The sequence below is a fragment of the Mobula hypostoma genome, chromosome 13, assembly GCF_963921235.1.
Source record: "Mobula hypostoma chromosome 13, sMobHyp1.1, whole genome shotgun sequence".
NCBI lineage: Eukaryota > Metazoa > Chordata > Chondrichthyes > Myliobatiformes > Myliobatidae > Mobula > Mobula hypostoma.
Window position 1 is genome coordinate 83,054,697 of NC_086109.1, and position 16,309 is coordinate 83,071,005.

At 41.3% G+C, this 16,309-nt stretch overlaps 2 pseudogenes; both read right to left on the bottom strand.

Moving 5' to 3' along the window:
- On the bottom strand, window positions 1–12,763 carry LOC134355733 (UDP-glucuronosyltransferase 1-2-like; annotated as a pseudogene).
- LOC134355340 (UDP-glucuronosyltransferase 2A3-like) overlaps window positions 7,628–16,309 on the bottom strand; it is an 11,617-nt pseudogene continuing 2,935 nt past the window's right edge.

Sequence of the window (16,309 nt, forward strand, 5' to 3'; positions counted from 1 at the left end):
TTAGTTATATATCTTTTACTAATAAAAATACATTATTGTACCTCATTGCTGGGATTACATAGAGGTCACAACAGTGTACAATGGACCTCATGTTTATGTATCTAAGAAACATACAAACATATATAATGAACAAAGAGATTGCACAATGCAAGATTAACCAACCAATGGAAATGCAGCAAAACCGACTCAGAAACTGCATTCTACCGTACCTGTTCATCTGTAATCAACACCCTTTTATCCGAGCTGCAATCTGATACTTGCATAATAATGCCCACGGCTATTGTTCAGAAAATATAACTGGGTGAATGTGCTTTTACTCATGTGGAAATGTAACCCTATTACTTAAAGTTATCATCTCCTGGTGGACACAAGGGTTTCTGCAAAAGGGGGAGATCTTGAGCAACACACACTAAATGTGTTGGGAACACTTGCAGGAACGTGGGAGATGTGAGAGAAAGGGTGTGATGTCAGTAGCTCGGAGGTGATTGGTGGAGGAGGCAAAGGCCTGAGGAAGATGGCACCTGATTGGAGCGGACAACAGGTCACAGAGCAAAAAGTAAAGGGGGTGGGGAACTGGGGGGTAGGTGGGAGTTGGGGGTGGTTTAAGTCATGGACAGTTCATGAGGGCAGGGAGGGGAAGAGAAGGAGTAAAGTGGTCAAAAGGGGAATGGAAAACATATGAATACATTTGATTTCCTTATTTCATCTGCTGCAGCTTGTACTACAGCAGTGAGACTCAATGGAGATTGAGACCTTCTTTCTGAGCATTTTCTTGCCATTCACTACAACAGTTTTAATTTCCCACTGGCCGGCAGGTAGAATTCCCATGTTCCCATTCCCACACTGACATGTTTGCCCATGGCTGCCACACTGAGGTTAAACACAAAATGGAGAAACAATACCACACATTCCATTGTGGGAGTCTCCATCCTGGCGGCATCAACATCAATTTCCATAAATTCCGGTACATTGTTTTCCCGTATAGCTCTGGTCACATTACTCTCTTACGTCCCCTGTTTTCCCAGTCAAATGTCAATCATGTTACAATTCTTTTGTGCATATCAAAACAGAAAGTCTATTATTTAATATATCTATCACAGCTGATTTATTCTCATAATAGCCTTTGCTAAATTCAATGAATTCTGGAAAGAAGGTTCCATGGATTAACTTCTGGGGAAAAAAATCAAGTACTGTAATTATAAAGAACATAAAACACCATATCCCAACACAAAACAGGGTAACCTCACTCAGTCTTTTGCTTTCTTCTACATGACATACGACAAAGTTTCTTCAGTGCTACAACCACCAGCACTGTGAGCATGAGGAACATGGACAACAGAAAAACCATCACATCCACACAATAGTAAGTGTACCAGGGCAGCCGGTAGGATTCAGAGCGCAAATGCCCTGCTCCTTTGTGTCGGGCAACATACTCAATCCAGAAAACAGCTCTCTCCATTGGCAACTCTGGTTGGTCCCGGTGGAGAGCAGAGAGTTTCTTCATGTTATCCCGGTAAAATGTGCCATTTATCACCTCATTAAGTGCCTGCAATAGATCTGTTGAATGCATGGTTGCAACATTAAGCACGTTTGCTGCACCTCGGGATTCAAGTCAGACTACATTGTCAAACTGGTCAAAAGTAAGAGGTATGCCAAGCACTGGTACCCCGTGGTAGATGGCCTCGTAAATGCCAATGATACCACAATGAGAAATGAAGACTCGCGTGTTGGGGTGTCCCAGAAGGTCGTTCTGAGGGATCCATTTTGTCAGTAGTGTATTATTACCTATATTGGGAGGGATTTCCCCATCATATCTCCAAATAACCTTCTGGGGTACTGGAGCAAATGCTTCAGCTATTTCTTTTGTAATCTGCTATGGCAAGGAATCGATAAAGGATCCTAATGACATCACAATAATTCCATGCTTTCCTGAGTTTTGAACAAATGCTTCAAACTCTGCTGCCAGTGGCCGGGCTGATTTACATTGGAAGCCTCCAATGTACACAATATTTGGCATGGTGGGTCTTGGGAATTCAAATACAAAATCAACTCTCATCAGCAACACATCAGCCCCCATGAGAACTGTTTCAATGTCTGTATCTATTCCGAGATATTGATGACAGATTTCATTATAACTTGGGTATATAACAAATTCCCTAAACAGAAGCTGGAAAAAATTATACATGACATTTCCTGTCCTTTGGAGAAAATTCATATTATCTGCCAAACATGTGCCAAGATTTGGGACATAGGAAGGCGGTGATGGGGCATAGAGGAAATGGGCTTCCCCACTCATCTGCCATCGAACATTATACACCTGCGGGACTTTCAAATAATGAGCAAGTATTGGGCCTGTACCAAAAGCAGGATCTCTAAGTACTAAGTCAAAATTTGCTCTTTCAAGTTCTTTTAACAGACTTTTGTTTCGAAAAATTGCAATACCAAATGCTTGATTCCATTTGTGAACTTTATATGAAATATGCTTCATGAATTTTTGGAGCTTCATATGGTCCCAAATGGTCCCACCATTCTGTAAACTCTTCAATGACAGTTCCACAATTCTTTCAATCATCATTGACAGAGATTTGTCATATTTCTCTTCAATTTGAATAACAATGGATTGATAGAGATCAGGATTTTCCTTCATATGTGAAGATGAAGAATAGTAAAGCACAGTAACATTGTGTCCACGCAGTTTCAGCTCTTCTACGAGAATTTCATATTAATCCAATGACTTCCATCCACAGGTATAACCAATATTTTAGCCCCTTGGGTAACCGGAGAAGTCAGTGTGATGAAAATAATACCAAGAGCAGATGCAATCTGCAATCTGTCTTTCCTTCCAGCTCTACCCATCTTGAGAAAAGCGGATCACACTGAGTCTGCAGTAAAATTGTTAAAAAAATACTGGTAAGCATTATAAATTCACAACAAAAACATTTAACCCAGTGGCTCCCAACCTTTTTTATGCCATGGACCATTATCATTAAGTTAGGGGTCTCTGGTTTTTAGAGTACCTGAATTGCTTAAATGTTGTTTAACGAAAGACATTAATCTTTTAGATTTCCTTCTGTTTTTCTCGAGTGACTTGCTCTTTGTAATGCAGTCCCCTGGTGCTTTCTGTCTAAACTTAGGTTTACTTTGATCAGCTCCTAGATTCCGAGTTTCTTGTAATGATTTAAACGGAAGCCCGATTAGCGTTAACTGCGATTTCACCAATCAACTTCCTAACTATTTATTACATCTCTCCCCTTCCCAGTTTCAACTGCCACTTTATGTTTCTCACTCTCCTCCCCCACTTCTTAAATCTACTTCTCATCTATTTTTTTCTCCAGTCCTGCCGAAGAGTCTCGAAACGTCAACTTTACTTTATTCCATAGATGCTGCCTGGCCTGCTGAGTTCCACCAGCATTTCATGTGTGTTGCTTCCACCTCCTTACACTCCTTGTTGACATGGGTTGCCGCTGGACAAGAGGTAAATACCTGGGTGTTAACAGGACAGGTTGTGATCAGATTTCCAAGCAGGGGAAGGGTATGTATGCATCCTTTACTTTTGCAAACAGAAGGTCCAGTGCTCCATGCCCCCTGTAGCTGACACATTGATATAAAGTTGGTATTGTTGCCTCGAGAGAAACATGATTGAAATACCCGGTAGCAAAGGTCGAAACAATAGCATCACAAACTACATTTGCGTCAGCCGACGGTTGTACGTAAACTGCAACTAAAACGGCAGTTGAGTGAGAATTCCCATACAATATATCCAATATCAGGTTTATTCATATTCAAAATAATCTACATTTATAATAAATACCAAAAATGCTGACATAGATCAGTGGGACCCCACACTAGTCACAGCCCTCCAGTCAGAGAATTGACATTCTCCTTCCGACCGAAATAACTCTGAATTCACCTCACAAGCTCCCATGAATCCTATGTGACCAAACCTTCCAAAATCCACCTGCCACACAGGACCTTGTAAAGTCCAAAATTGATTCCATATTAACAACCTTCACTGCTCTAACTTCATCCAAGCTCTTCCTTACCTCCCTGAAAAACTCGAAATGATGTTGCAGGTACGACTTCCGAATGGGCTGTGCTGAATCAGTTCCTTTCATGGAGCATACATTGTCAACTCTAGCTGAGCGGGCACTGGAAATCAGAACTTCGTTCCCTAACATATTCCCTGAGTTGGTAATTTTAATATGTTTCTACACAAATGCATTGTAAACATACTCAGCCTCAAGCTGGTTATAAAATGTACCCAAAAATAACCAGGATTAGAGAAGTAATTACAATTTTATACTTAGTAATAAAGAACACCTTGTGATTAATAGAAAGATTTTCTTTGATGCCGCAATCATGAAGAAATCTGCAGATGCCGGAAATTCTTCCTATAGATGCTGCCTGGCCTGCTGCGTTCCACAAGCATTTTGTGTGCATTTCTTTCATGTTGTTGTGATTTCAGCAAAGGAAAAGTGACCTGCATTTCTCGGCTCTTTGGAGACAAGTCTAGAAGATTGGGTCATATTCAATGTGATACACTCACTTTTTCTTCAGTCCTGCCGAATGTTTTTATCAGTATGAACAATGTTGTTTGGCTTGTATCTCCTGAGTCAGCACAGAAGTCAAAGTCAAGATTATTGCCAGACGCACAAGTATGTACATTAGATTAAATTAGATTCAACTTTATTGTCATTGTGAGAGTACAGATACAAAGCCAATGAAATGCAATTAGCATCTGACCAGAAGTGCAAAAGAATTGTATTATTTACAAAATAACTGCAAAGAAAATGTAAATGGTACAGCATACAATTATAACAGTACTGAGACGGTCCAGTATGGGTGCAATACTGCTTAGTGCTGTGATGAGAGGTTCAGCAGAGTCGCAGACTCAGGGAAGAAGCTCTTCCTGTGCCTGCTGTTGCGGGAGCAGAGGCTTCTGTAGCGCCTACCGGATGGGAGGAAAATAAAACGTCCATGGTTAGGGTGAGATGCATCCTTGAAAATGCTTTTCTCCCTGCCCAGGCAGCGTTTATGGTGGATGTTGTCAATGGTGGGCAATTGGGTGCTGATAATCCGCTGGGCAGTTTTCACCACCCACTGGAGTGCTTTGCGGTCCTATACCGGACAATTGCCATACCACACTGAGATGCAGTTGGTGAGTACGCTCTCAATGCTACAGCAGTAAAAGTCCGTCAGTATCCTGGGACAGAGGTGAAGGTAATGTTGCGCCTTTTTGATCAGGATGGAGGAGTTCAGGGACCAGGTGAGATAATCAGAAATGTGGACATCAAGGAATTTGAAACTTGATACACCCTCCACTACAGCTCCGTTGATGTAGATGGGGACATGAGGATGGCTCCTAGCATGCCTGATGTCCACGATAATCTCCTTGGTCTTCTGGGTGTTAAAGGTCAAGTTGTTATTGGCACACCATGCGGCCAGGTGCTGGACCTCATCCCTGTAGGTCGTCTCGTCATCCCCTCTGATCAGACAAACCACCGTGGTGTCATCTGCGAACTTGATTATGGAGTTAGAACCGTGTACAGGAACGCAGTCATAGGTGGTAAAGGACTACAGAAGAGGGCTCAGCACGCAGCCTTGAGGCACGTCGGTATTCAGTGTGAAAATGGAGGAGAAGAGGTTGTATAACTCATGCACAGGCATAAATGAAAAACTTGGCTTCAAGCAGCATTACAGGCACATGTAAGCAACATTCACAGGGAAACACAAATTAAACCTAAGCTTAAAACCTTGACTCTGGAATTCCATATTTCCAGGCACAGAATCGCATGAACAAACTTTTGAAGTAACTTTGACCCTACTTTATTAAGAGAGTTCAGGGAATTCAAGAAGATTCCTGGAAATTTTGGCTCATGAACCTTCTAATCTCCCATGTGTACATCAGATATGACATAGCAGAGGTTTGAACTCTGATCACCTGTTATTTAGACCAACACACAGAAAATGCGGCAGCAACGCAGCAGTTCAGGCAGCATTCATGCCATATGAAAGATCTATGGAGAATAAGAAACATCAACGTTTTGTGCTAAGACCCTTCATTAACAATCCCATCAGAGGAAAGAGGGGTGTTGGTGTGTTTTCTTGGCTGTAACATAAGTGTAGTTGGAGCAGGACAGGTTATTGGTGATATTTGTTCCTCAGAACTTGAACATCTCAATCCTCTCAACCTCAGTACCTTTGATGTAGACAAGAGCACGCTTATAGCCCTCCTTTCAGATGTCAAACAACAGTTCTTTTGTTCTGCTGACATTGAATGAAAGGGTATTGTCATGGCACCATTTTCCGCAGCTATCGATTTACTTCTTGTACACTAACACACCATTATTTGACATATAGATCTCTACAGTGGTAGCATCTGCAAACTTGTAGATGGAGCTGGAGCAGAACCTGGCCATGTAGTTATGAGTGCGAAAGGAGTACAGTGAGAGGAAGTGTAACAAACTGTACTGTGTATCTCTCTTGAATTTACCTCCTCTCACCTTAAATACATGTATTCCATTATTCAACACATCTACCCCGGGAAATGTATATGCCTGTGTACCCTATCAATGGATCTCAATATGTTATAAATGACTCTCAGATTTTCCCTCATGTTCTGATGCTCCAGAGAAAACAACTTGGATTTGTCCAGCCTAACTGGACAGTTGCCTTCCATCATTTACACAGTCCACATTAGAATGTTGTGACAGATTCTTCTTCCTCTGTGTCAACTTTTCTTCCTTTACTGATCTCATGAAATTCAACCTGAGTCATTTTTCAATTAAATCATTGTATTATGCCATCCACTTAGTTTCTGTGTCAAAGTGCCCACTGATAAGCTTTCTTCCTCTACCACTGAACGAAGTGCCTTGTTTACTTTTAGTTATTAAAGATAGTAAATTTGTCAAGTTATCTCCCCTGTATTCATTGACATTTTACCTCTCTATGTTGTTTAACTTTATCTTTGCTTTCAAATCCTTCCATGATCTTTCCTTTCCTCACCTCTGTAAACTCTTCTGACCCACAACAGTCCAGAAATCTCCACTTTTGTTTCATTGACATCAATTTTCTGCAAGTCTCCTGCACTCCACCATTGACAATGGTGTCTGCAGCTGCTTGATCCCTTCGTCATGGAATCTTAATCATTAGACACCTTCTTTCTTGCAAAGTTCCTCAAGACAGTCCCAGTCATTTCGCTGCATTTATGTTCACTATATTCATTCTGGTGTCCGACAGGAATGTAAAATAGTTAAATAATCAAATAGAGATGTAACATTCCAGAATTCCACAGCCTCTTCTCATCACCATCATTAGGGAGGAGGTACAGAAGCCTGAAGGCACAGCCTCAGCATCTTAGGAACAACCCTGAACTGATTCCACAACTATGGACTCACTTTCAAGGACTCTTTACAACTCATGTTGTCGGTATTATATTTTTTGCTTTGCACAATTTATCTTCTTTAGCACATTTGTTGCTGTCAGTCACTGTAAGATTCAAGATTTTGATTTTGAGACAAATAATGCTAATCTAATAAGTCTTTAAAATAATCTTTAGTCTTGAGGTTCATTGAAAATATTGCAGCACAAATTCACTATTTTAGCAATTATATTAACACTAATGAACTCACAATGTCAATGTCCAGTTTATTGTCATACCCAAACATACATATATGTAGAGTTGCAATGAGAAACTTGCTTGCAGCAATATCAAAGGCACATAACATCATAGATGCAACATGTACAAGAAAAACATAGATGAACAATGTAGATTATACATTTTTTACAAGAACGACTGCAATTAGAATAAAATTAACAAAGGCCATTGCCGTACAATGTGATCATGTTGTTGTACATAGCTAGTGATTATGATTGTGCCGGTTGATTTAATAACTGATTTGTTGAAGGGTTGTAACTGTTCTTGAACTTGGTTGTGTGGGTGAACCACTTGCCCAATGGTAGTTGAGAGAAAATGCCATGACCCGGATTATAGGGATCATTGGCAGATGTTACCTTCATCAGGTAGCCCTTCTTGTAGATACTCCTGATGGTGGGTTGGGATGTACCTGTGATATATTGGGCTGAGTCCACTACTCTCTTTAGTTTCTCAAATTCCTGCATTTTTTTTTGTCATCCCAGTCCATGAAGCAACTAGTACATCTGTATATGTCTGTTTTATATTGATGAGCAGAGGCATGAAACAGACTTTAAACAACTCAGAATCATGTGGGAATTTAACTTAAGTTGTTTCCATCAGGTTTGCAGTCAGTTCTTTTGAGTAAAATTGAAATGTATGCTGCTTTTAATGTCAAACCTGGGGAGCTGAAACTCCTTCTGAGTGGTGTCCAGCCTGCTGTTGAGAGGCTGTCGTCATTGCATGAAGCCCATCGATCTCACAGAAAGATGAAAATACAATGAAATTACAGTGAGTGACTGAACTACCAATGAACACGCTGAAATTCTGAATGAAAATTGCTTTCACTGTAATCAAATAAATAAATCATTTTATTTGTCACTTTGAAAAAAACAAACATTTTTGCAATTATTTGTCACTGCTTTGAATTTGCAGTTCCAATCTCTTTAACTGTGCATCATATAAAAGAATTTTTTAAATAGTTTATATGTACCAGCCAGAAAGAGAGAGGAGGGCACTGGATATATGCTTGGAGAGCCCAGAGGGCAGTAACAGAAAAATGTCTGGGAACACTGCTTCAACTATTTTATTACTCCTGATTATTATTTCCATAATATAAGGTTCCATGGATTACCTGCAGGAAAAACATCTTCAATTAATTTTTTAAATCATAAAACTACATCTCCCAAAATAAAATAGGTTAACCTTACTCAGTCTTTTGCTTTCTTCTACATCCAAAATGACAAAGATTCTTCAGTGCTACAACCACCAGCACTGTGACCATGAATAACATGGACAACAGAAAAACCATCACCTCCACACAATAGTAAGTGTACCAGGGCAGCCGGTAGGATACAGAGCGCAAATGCCCTGCTCCTTTGTGTCAGGCAACGTGGTCGATACAGAAAACGGCTTGCTGCATTGGCGACTCTGGTTGGTCCCGGTGGAGAGCAGAGAGTTTCTTCATTTGTCCCGTTGAAGTGTGTCATTTATCACCTCTAAGTGCCTGCAATTGATCTGTTGAATGCATTGTTGAAACTTTAAGTACCCTTGCTGCACCTCAGGAATCAAGTCTGACTACATTGTCAAACTGGTCAAAAAGAAGAGGCATGCCAATCACTGGTACCCCATGGTAGATGGCCTCATAAATGCTATTGGAACCACCATGAGAAATGAAGACTCGTGTGTTGGGGTGTCCCAGAAGGTCGTTCTGAGGGATCCATTTTGTCAGTAGTGTATTATTACCTATATTGGGAGGGATTTCCCCATCATATCTCCAAATAACCTTCTGGGGTACTTGAGCAAAGCCTCAACTATTTCCATTCTAATCTGCTTAGGCAAGGAACCTACCAATGCCCCCACTGACATCACAATAAGTTCATGCTTCCCAGAGCCTTGAACAAACTCTTCAGACTCTGCTGCTGCTGGTCGGGCTGGTTTACACTGGAAGCCTCCAATGTACACAATATTTGGCATGGTGGGTCTTGGGAATTCAAATACAAAATCAACCCTCATTAGCAACACATCAGCCCTCAGGGAAGTGCTTGAATGTCTGTGTCTGGTCCCAGATATTGATGACAGATTTCATTATAAGTTGGGTATACATAAAATTCTGCAAACACCAGTTGATCAAGATTGAGCATGAAGTTACCTACTCTTTGGATAAAATTCATATTATCTGTCAGTTGTGAGCCAGGTTTTGGGACATAGGAAAGTGGTGATGGGGCAGAGAAGAAATGGGCTTCCTCACTTATCTGCCATCGAACATTGTACACCTGCGGGATTTTTAAATAATGAGAAAGCATTGGTCCAGTACCAAGAACAGGATCTGTAAGAATTAAGTCAAAGTTTGCACTTTCAAGTTGTTTGAACAGTGTTTTGGTTTCAAAAATTGCAATACTAAAAGCTTGATTCAAATGCATCATCTCACAGTCATGTAAGTTAAATTACATTTGCCTTTCCTCCGCCCATCTCTCGAAGTGATCTCTGGAATTCATTATAACTTGCTTCATTATCAAGAAGCCTAGAAAACTCTGTAATTGCACTAGAGCTGTTAAACATGTCATGTACATTCATAATCCAAATAATTTACATTTATAATGAATAACAAAGATTATAATGTAAAGGAACCCTTACAGGGCAGTGATCATAATATGATTGAATTCATACTGCTGTTTGAGAGGGAGAAGCACAAGTCACATGTATCAGTAGCGCAATGAAATAAAGAAATTTTGGACCACTGGACAATGATGCTAATGAGGTATTATTGGGAGATAAAGAAATGGCAGGTGAATTTAATGGGAACTTTGCATCTGTCTTCACCGTGGAAGACACTAGCAGTGTGACAGAGGTCTGTGATTGTCAGGGAGCGGGAGTGCTATTATAAAGAAAAAAATGCCAGGAAAACTGGAAGTTCTTAAGGTGGATAAATCACCTGGACCAGATGGACTACGTTCCAGTGTCCTGAAAGAGGTTGGTGAAGAGATAACGGATGTATTGGTCATGATCTTTCAAGAATCACTTGATTATGGAATGACCCTGGAGGACTGGATGATTGCAAATGTCACTCCACTCTAAGAAGGGAGTAAGCAGAAAAAAAAGGAAATTACAGGACAGTTAGCTAAATCTCAGTGGTTGTAAAATTGTTGGAGTCTATTATTAAGGATGAGCTTTCGGGGTACTTGGAGAATAATGATAGAATAAAGTCAAAGTCAGCATGGTTTCTGTGAAGGGAACTTTTGCCTGATAAATCTCTTAGAGCTCTTTGAGGAAGTAACAAGCAGGATGGACAAGGGAGAGGCAGTGGATGTCATTTACTTGGATTTTCAGTAGGCATTTGATAAGGTGCCAAACATGAGGCTGCTTAACAAGACAAGATCCAGGGCGTTACAGGACAGACACTGGCATGGATAGAGGAATGGCTGACAGGTAGGATGCAGCGAGCGAGCAGGGCCTTTTCTGCTTGGGTACCATTGACATGTGGTGTTCCTCAGGAGTCAGTATTGGGACTGCTACTTTTCACATTGTTTGTCAATGGTTTGGATAATGGAATTGATGTATTTGTGGCAAAGTTAGCAGATGATTCACAGATTGGTGGAGGGGTAGGTAGTGCTGTGAAAGCAAGATGATTGCAGCAGGACTTACACAAATTGGAAGAATGCGCAAAAATGTCGAAGATGGAATACAGTGTTGGGAAATGTACAATGATGCATCTTGATAAAAGGTGGAATACTACAGAATATTATTTAAATGGGGAGAAGGTTCAAACATCAGAGTTGCAGAGGGACTTACGAGTCCTCGTGCAAGACTCCCAGGTTTATTTACATGTTCAGTCTGTGGCAAAGAAAGCAAATTCAATGTTAGCACTTATTTCAAGGGAAATGGAATATAAAAACAAAGAGATAATGATGAACTTTTATAAGACATTAGTCAGGCCACAATTGTTGTATTGTCAATAGTTTTGGGTCCCATATCTCAGAAGGGATGTGTTGTCATTGGAGAGAGGCAAGAGGAGGTTCACAAGGATGATTTTAGGAATGAAAGGGTTAACTTATGCGGTGTGTATGGCAGCTCTGGGCCTGTACTCACTGGAATTTAGAAGAATGCATGGGGATCTCATTGAAACCTACCAAATGTTGAAAGGACTGGATAGGGTGGATGTGGGAATGATGTTTCCTACCATGGGGCTGTCCAGTGCTAGAGGTCACAGCCTCAAAATTGACGAGTGACCTTTTAGAACAGAATTATTTTAGCCACAGACTAGTGAATCAGTGGTGTACTCTGCCACGGATTGCAGTGGAGGCCAAGTCTCTGGGTATATTTCCGCGGGAAGTTGATCATTCCCTGATTGGTCAGGGCATCAAGAGATATGGTGGGAAGGCGGGTGTATCGGGTTGAATGGGATTCGGGATCAGCCATGATGGAACGGCGGAGCAGACTCGATGGGCTTATAACACTGATCGGAGGTCCCCCACGCCCTCCAGTTGGAGAATCGGCATTCTGCTTCTCACCCCACACGAGTCATATCCCCTCAGTCAGAGAATTGACTTCCTGCTTCCTATCATCGAACCAGGTCTGAATCCACCTCAGTAGCTCCCCCTGAATCCCATGCGACCGAACCTTCCAAAATCGGACTGCCAATTAGAACCTTGTAAACTTTTTAATGAAATTAGACATCCTCCACTGCCCTGATTTCATGAATTCTTATAGTTATTTCCCTGGAAAGCTTCAAAGGATTTCGGAGATGTGACCTCCCAATCAGCTGTGCTGAATGAACTACTTCCCTTCATGGAACGTACATTGTCGACTCTTGCTCAGTGGGCGCTGGAAATCAGAATTTCCGTTCCGTAACATCTGCCCTGAGGTGGCAATTTTAATATGTTTCTACACAAGTGCATTGCAAATGTACTCAGTCTCAAACTAGTTATAAAATGCATCTAAACTAACCTCGGTTCGAGATAAAATTACAATTGTACACTTACCGGTAAAGAACACCTTGCGAGTACAGTAACAGAAAGTTATTCTTTGAAGTTGTGATTTCAGCAGACAAAAGGTGACCTGCAGATATCAGCTGTTTCGTGACAAAGTCTTGGAGATTGGGTAAAACTGAGTGCGATGAGTTCACATTCAGTTCAGTCCTGCCGAATGTTTTTATCAGAATGAACAACTTTGTTTAGTTTGTATCCCATGAGTCAGAACAGAGTCAAATTCAAAGTCATGGTCAAGTTTATTGCCAAATGCACAAGTACATGTACGCACAGCTGCAATGAAAAACTTAGATTCAAGCAGCGTAACAGGACGTTTCAGCGGCGTTGACAGGGAAATATTAATAAAGGATAAATGCAACCTCTTGATTCTCTAATTCCAAATTTCTCGGAATATAAGCATATGAACAAACTTTTAAAGTAACTTTGACCCTATTTTATTGAGATGTGCTTTGTGACAATCTTTAAGTTTCTCAGGAGTTTTGGCTCATGAAGCTTCTAATGTCCTATATTTGCCTAAATTGAAGTTGTATTGCTGCTGGGGACTTGAAAACAGACCGTTTGTTATTTACACCAACTCACACAAAATACCAGAGAAACACAGCAGTTCTGGCAGCATCTATGGAAAGGTATTAACAATCGACATTTTGGGCCAAGACCCTTCATCAGCATACCCTCCATGATCAATCCTGATGAAGGGACTTGTCCTAAAATTTTGGCTGTTTATTCCTCTCCATAGATACTGCCCGAATTGCTGAGACCCTCCAGCAATTTATGTGTGTTTATCTGGATTTCCCGATATCTGCAGAATCTCTTGTATTTACGTTAGTTAGACAGATGTCCACCTTGGCTGCCTAGTAATTTTGCTGTGCACCACCACTCTATCCTCCAGGGTATTACATCTAGAGCCAAGTTTATGGTCTCCTCTGTATTGGAGAAACTGTATGCAGATTGGATGATGACTGTAGAATATCTCCAATCAATCGTCAGGAATACCTCTGAGCCTCCATTTCCTCCTCACTTCATTTTCCATCCCACTCACTCTCTCATAACACTCCAAATAGATGTGGCTACTATATTATTGGATTCTTAACTCTACCTCTCTCACTTAATTACTCCTGCCTGAGAAGCGACTTACACCCATGCCAATTTGCCCACCGGAGCAACAAGACCACAGCAGATGCCAACTCACTGGCTCTTCACTCAACCCTGGAACATCTGGACAGCAAAGATGCGTAGATCAGGATGCTCTTTATAGACTGCAGTTCAGCGTCCACAACCTGGGGTCTAGATGTAATACATCAAAACTAATCAACAAGTTCCAAGATCTTGGTCTCAATACCTCATTGTGCAATTGGATTTCCTTACTTGCAGACCCCAGTCAGATCGGATTGGCAACAACAACTCCTTCATAATCTCCATCAGCACTGGTGCAGCACAAAGCCCTTTGCTTAGCCTCCTGCTCTACTCAGTTTACACTTCTGACTGTGTGGTTAAGCACAGCTCTAATGCCATATTCAAGTATGCTGATAACACCACCATGGTAGGCCAAATCAAAGGTGGTGATGAATCAACACAGAGGAGGGAGACAGAAAATCTGATTGAGTGGTGTTATAATAACAATCTCTTACACAATGTTACTAAGACCGAGAAACAGATTGTAAACCAAGACAAAAAAAACCAGAGGTCCAGGATCCAGGTCTCATCAGAGGATTAGAGCTAGAGAGGGTTAGCAACTTTAAATTCCGAGCCGTTATTATTTCGGAGGAACTGTCCTGGGCCCTTCACAATAAGAAAGCACAACAGCACCTCTATGCACTTAGGAGTTGTGGAGATTCAGCATGACATCTAAAACTTTGAAAAACTTTTGTAGATGCACAGTAGAGAGTATATCGACTGGCTGCATCACACCCTGGTACGGAAACACCAATACCCTTCAACAGAAAATCCTACAGAGATTAGTTGATATTGACTCAGTCCCTCCCAACCCTGGAGCATATTTGCATGAAACACTGCAAGAGGAAAGCAGCATCCATCATCAGGAACCCACAACATCCAGGGCATGGTGTCTTCTCGCTGCTGGCATCAGGAAGAAGGTTCAAGAGCCTCAGGACTTTCACTACCTGGTTCAGGAGATTTACTGTCCACGATCCATCAAGCTCTCGAACCAAATGGTTCAGCTTCATTTGTCCCATCATTGAAATGTTCCCACAACCTATAAATTCACTTTCAAGGACTCTTCATCTCATGTTTTCAATATTTATTGCTTATTTATTTATTTATTAATATTATTTCTTCTTTCTGTATTTGCACAGTTTCTTGTATTCTACACTCTGGTTGAACGCCCTAGTTGGGTGTTGTATTGATTCTATTATGGTTATTATTCTATAGATTTATTGAGTGTGCCCATAGGTTGTATCTGGTGACCTACAGTATATGTACTCAGATAATAAAATTTACTTCGAATTTTGACAAAGGAATCTGTAAGTATGAACTCAAAGTAGGCACTTTCAAATTGTTTTAACAGTGTTTTGTTTTGAAACACTGTTATATTAAAATCTTGATTCCATTGATGACATTTATATTAACAATTCATCATTAACTCTTGGAAGATATTATGATGCCATTGTGTCTAACCATTCTTCGACCTCTTCAATGACAGTTCCACAAGTCTTTTTATCACCTTATTCTTCACAAGTTTATCATATTTTTTTTAGATTTGAGCAACACTGGATTGATGGAGATCAGAACATTCTTACATTGATGTGGATCTTGGGTAGGAGGTACAAACGGGGCGGGGGGGGGGGTGTGCTGTTGTAGTCTGGCGTACTGACCTCTACCTTGCCGAGGCACAGCGACAACTCGCGGATACCTCCTCTTATTTACCCCTCGATCGTGACCCCACTGAGGAACACCAGGCCATTGTCTCCCACACCATCACCGACTTTATTGGCTCAGGGGATCTCCCATCCGCTGCTACCAACCTTATAGTTCCCACACCTCGCACTTCCCGTTTCTACCTCCTACCCAAGATCCACAACCCTGCCTGTCCTGGCAGACCTATTGGCTCAGCTTCCCCTGCCCCACTGAACTCATTTCTGCATACCTCGACACGATTTTATCCCCCCTTGTTCAATCCCTTCCTACCTATGATCGAGACACTTCTCACACTCTTAAACTTTTCGATGATTTTAAGTTCCCTGAACCCCACCGCTTTATTTTCACTATGGATGTCCAATCCCTATATACTTCCATGCCCCATCAGGAAGGTCTCAAAGCTCTCCGTTTCTTTTTGGATTCCTGACCGAATCAGTTCCCCTCTACCACCACTCTGCTCCGTCTAGCGGAATTAGTCCTTACTCATAATAATTTCTCCTTTGGCTCCTCCCACTTCCTCCAAACTAAGGGTGTAGCTGTGGGCACCCGTATGGGTCCGAGCAATGCCTGCCCTTTTGTTGGCTTTGCGGAACAATCTATGTTCCAAACCTATTCTGGTATCTGTCCCCCACTTTTCCTTCGCTATATCGATGAGCGCATTGGCGCTGCTCTTCCTGCATGCATGCTGAGCTCATTGACTTTATTAACTTTGCCTCCAACTTTCACCCTGCCCTCAAGTTTACCCGGTCCATTTCCGACACCTCCCTCCCCTTTCTAGATCTTTCTGTCTCTATCTCCAGAGATAGCTTATCTA